Genomic DNA, 5,159 nt, shown 5'->3' on the forward strand with positions numbered 1-5,159 from the left:
GGATTTAGGGTTCCGGCAGACCCTTGAGGTTCGAACACTAGGGTGCGTGCGGTGATTTCGCCCTCTACCTACCTGTCGCCGCCTCGCTAAGATCTAAACTACAAAAGGGATAACACAAGAGACACAGGGTTTATACTGGTTCAGGCCACCATTGTGGTGTAATACCCTACTCTAGTGTGTGGTGTGGTGGATTGCCTCTTGGGCTGATGATGAACAATACAAGGAAGAACAGCCTCGCGAGGGTCTGTTCTTGGTTGGGACAATGAACTGCTAGGAGGAGTTCAGTCGCTCTCTCTCCTGGTTTCTTGGCTAGGATTCAGGTCTCCTATCGCTGCGTGTCCCTACCTTGTGGGTGGCTAGTCCAATTTATAGGCAAAGGCCCTGGGCCTCTTCCCAAATATTGAGCGGGAAGGGCGCCAACAATTGGCCATTTTGAAGGGGAACATCGGGTACACTTATCCTGACTAAAGTTGGCCCTCACCTGTCGAACGCTCTGGTGGTGACACCTGCTTGGGCTCCACAATGACTTCCGTCCTGCCGTTGGGCTGGTCTTGGTCTCGTTGAACCGAAATGGACGCCTTTGCTTGATGCTCTTGCCTGCGCTTGCTCCCCTTGCACCAAAGAGGAAAGGAGGACACTACGTGGGCTGGCGCCCGACTGGCGCCCTTGGTCGTCATGGCTTGCGTCATGGACACCTCGCGAGGTATCCCGCCTTGAACTCTCCGCCTTCTCGTGAGCCAGCCTGATGAGGCCGCGCCTGAGGAAGCTCCTTGTCGTCTGCCCCGCGAGGCTTGGCCCCTCGCGTGGGTCTTGAGCTTGTGTTGATGAAGATGGGCCGTGCTGGGCCCCCCTTTGAGCCACACCGCGGGCTGCAGGCAGGCAAGTCTGGGGACCCCCGTTCCCAAAACGCCGACAGAGGCTACTAAGGATTCGGTTGAGCTTGGGGGTCCTTTATTTATAGTGAGGCTAGGTCGGTTCCGCGACTGTGGATAAGAACGCCGGCGAACCGCCGTTCTGTTGCTGCAGGAGGACGTGGCGGCGACGAGCTCTTGCAGACGAGCTTGTGGATGAGCTCAGACTGCTCTAGAGGGCAGCTGGCGCACGCGTGTGGCTCGGGCGGCGCCATCCACGGCAGGAGCCCACTGTGGCTGGCCGCTAGCCGCCGTGGCCGACCTGACGGCGGCGCTGTGGGGCTCCAGGGGCGGCGTGGAGCGTTCTGGGGTGTGGATGAGGACGGCTGTGGCTCTGCAGGCGAGCAAAGGCCAGGGGCCAAACGCGGCGACCCGTGCGCACACACGTGCAAAACGCGCGCTCTGGGCCCGCCCAGCGCACGCACGCTACGTGCTCGACACAATGCCAGAGCGTGCTAGAGGGCTAGGGTGAGGCGGGGGATTAGCAGGCCTGGGTTAGGGTTAGTTAGAAGCTTAGCGGACAAGTTAGTTAGGTTAGAGGATCAAGTTTACAATGCTAACTAAAAACCATGCCAAAACTGGCCATGCACCCAAGGTGTTTGACAAAATGCTATAGGCACCTAGGCAGTCCTTGGGGTGGCCAAAATCTCCAGATCCTAGTCTCTTTAGAAGCTAAAGAGGGTGGCCAGGTTAGTTTGGCAAAAACAGACACTTGCTGGTGGAAGTTTTTGAGAAAACCATTTTTGGACAGGAGGTAAAGGCTATCATTGCATGCACCAAATGTACTCCAATGGGGCCACTCTCCTGGACTTAAGGGTTTGGTAGGGAGGACTACAAGTAGGAAAAAGAATCATGTGTAACAGAGCAATATAAAATGGAGTTGCAATAGAAAAGGCCAATCTGGTCCAGAGAGCAAAAGAGGATGTTTTGATCAATTTTTGCAAAGAACATTCATGGGTTTTTGCATAAAAATGAATTATATACATCTATTGTCATCTCCAAATACTTGGTAAAATTTTTAAAGAATTATTTAAAGGGGTTGTAGTGCAAAGATACCAACTGGACTAGTTCAGAAAACTAGGGGTAGAGCTTAAAATCTCCAATGAATATAAGATATTTTTGCATCAGAGTGGATTAAAATCACCACATGACATCCCCAAATTTTGGAGAAAATTTTAAATGCATTTATCAAATGATTGCAGTGCAAAAGAGACTCTAAAACTTATGAAAAATTATTTTAAAAGAATAAAGCTCAAGAAAAACAATTATGCAATTAAATCCACTAATAAAGAATTGTTTTATTGAGAGAGTATAAAAGTCCAATAATATTTTTTTGGAAAGTTTCCACTTGAGGTAAAAACTCCACAATATCAAAGAAAAAAAGTACTGAAATCAAAAGAAAATCTAGAAAGTAAAAATTTTAATCTCCCGGCAAAATTTTAATAATCAAAACATGGTTAAATTTTTGGGGTGTCACAACAAGGCACTGTATGGCCTCAAACAAGCCCCTCGTGCTTGGTATGATACACTCAAAGACTTCCTGAAGAGCAAAGGCTTCAAGCCTGGTTCTCTAGATCCCACTCTCTTCACGAAGACATATGACGGTGAACTGTTTGTGTGGCAAATCTATGTGGATGACATTATCTTCGGTTGCACCAACAAGAAATACAGTGATGAATTTGCTCACATGATGCAAGAAAAATATCAAATGTCCATGATGGGAGAGCTGAAGTTCTTTCTCGGTCTTCAAATCTGTCAGCAACGCAACGACATCTTCATATCTCAAGAAAAATATCTCAAAGATTGCGTGAAGAAGTTTGGAATGCAAGACTGCAAAGGATACACGACGCCAATGCCAACCAAAAGTCATCTAAGCCCTGACGTCAATGGTAAAGATTTCGATCAACAGGTATACAGCTCCATGATTGGTTCTTTACTTTATTTATGTGCATCTAGGCCAGATATCGTGCTTAGTGTTTGCATGTGTGCCCGATTCCAAGTGGCACCAAAGGAGTCGCATCACTTAGCTGTGAAGCAAATTCTTCGATATTTGGCTTACACCCCAACACTAGGATTATGGTATCCAAAGGGATAAGAGTTTGATCTGGTTGGATTTTCGGATGCGGATTATGCTGGTGACAAGGTGGATCGCAAGTCTACATCAGGCACACGTCATTTTCTAGGTCGATCTCTTGTCTGTTGGTCTTCAAAGAGGCAGAACTATGTATCACTCTCAACTGCTGAATCTGAATGCATTGCTGCTGGATCTTGCTGCGCTCAGCTTCTGCGGATGAAGCAAACTCTTAAGGACTATGGCATCCATCTGAAGCATGTGCCACTCTACTGCGACAATGAAAGCGCTATCAAGATTGCCAATAACCCAATTCAGCACTCGAAGACAAAGCACATTGAAAGTCGTCATCACTTTCTCAGAGATCATGTTATGAAAGAAGATATTGATATCATTCACGTCAAGACAGAAGATTAGTTGGCTAATATCTTCACTAAGCCCTTGGATGAGAAAAGGTTTTGCAAGTTGCGGTGTGAGCTAAATATCTTGGAATCCTCGAATGTCCAGTGATTAGGCACACATCCTAACACTTATGCAGTTTGATGACTTAGATGTGCAACACACGAAGTAATATATATCTTCAATCAATGAAGACATACACTCTAAGTGTGAATACATTAACATGGAAATTGACTTCAGAGCGCCACGATTATTGTGCGCCGTGTCTGGGTCTAATACTTCCTATACGGTGGGTAACGCCACCACCAAACTCTTATGAAGTGTTTCCTCATGGCGTCATATTTGCAAAGTCTTCGCAAGTGATTTAACTTCAACATTAATTTGACTTCATGGTTACTGATTTCGCTTTACACTGTTATATATATATATATATATATATATGTATATGTATATGTATATGTATATACTGTATTCTGTCCTCTACAGCATTCACTAATGGCTATGTCTTCTTGTTTGAATCTTTTGAACTAAGTGAATGTGATCGGACCCTAACCCCTCTATGCTATCTATCGCAAGTTCTATCTATCCAAATCATATGCATTCTATTGAAACTGTCGAATGTCTTCTCTGCATCCTTGTCAGCAGAAGATACAGAGACAAACATTTATATCTAGCTTTAATGACTTATCCTTTTTGCCTGAAACCCGGAGAATTCGGAACGACCACCCCGACAATCCAGGCGTGCGTGGGATGTGGAACAACTTTCAATGAGTTGCATGTTCGCCACGTGTCCATCAGATGTGAACCGCCAGGGGTGTCACGCCCAATATGCGATACTATCCTAAAGAGACCCGAAGGTCCCACCAAGGATAGAACCGCATATTGAAACGCTTTTGCAAGGTGGATATCATTACATCAACATTACATAAATAGATGGGGATACATACAATACATACAATGACACACCAATACAACATCATCTTACAGAAGAGCACCATCCGACTACGGATGAAACACAAACAGAAACTCAAACGACATCCACCCTGCTAGCCCAGGCTGCCGACCTGGAACCTATCCCCTGATCGAAGAAGCAGAAGAAGAACTCCAAAACAAGCAACATCGCTCTCGCGTCAAGATCATCACATAACCTGTACCTACAACTGTTGTTGTAGTAATCTGTGAGCCACGAGGACTCAGCAATCCCATTACCATGGGTATCAAGACTAGCAAAGCTCAATGGGAAAGGAAGGGGTAAAGTGGTGAGGTTGCAGCAGCGGCTAAGCATATATGGTGGCTAACATACGCAAATGAGAGCGAGAAGAGAAACAAAGGAACGGTCGTCAACTAGCACTGATCAAGAGGTGATCCTGAACTCCTACTTACGTCAAACATAACTCAGAAACCGTGTTCACTTCCCGTACTCCGCCGAGAAGAGACCATCACGGCTACACACACGGTTGATGCATTTTATTTCGGATCTGGTGTCAAGTTATCTACAACCGGACAATAACAAATTCCCATCTGCCACATAACCGCGGGCACGGCTCTCGAAAGTTTATACCCTGCAGGGGTGTCCCAACTTAGCCCATGACAAGCTCTCGCGATCAACGAAGGAATAGACCTTCTGTCACATCCCTAGCTTCAGGCATTGCTCTAGGTTAGCTTCATGTGTGCATCATGTCTATATTTTTGAAACTTGAACTGAGGAATATGGGAAGCCTCAAAACCCTAAATAAAAGAGGGGCAAGAAACCCTAGAAATCTTATTCATTGCTCCAA

Source organism: Triticum dicoccoides, chromosome 3B, assembly GCF_002162155.2.
Source record: "Triticum dicoccoides isolate Atlit2015 ecotype Zavitan chromosome 3B, WEW_v2.0, whole genome shotgun sequence".
In the NCBI taxonomy this organism is placed as follows: Eukaryota; Viridiplantae; Streptophyta; class Magnoliopsida; order Poales; family Poaceae; genus Triticum; species Triticum dicoccoides.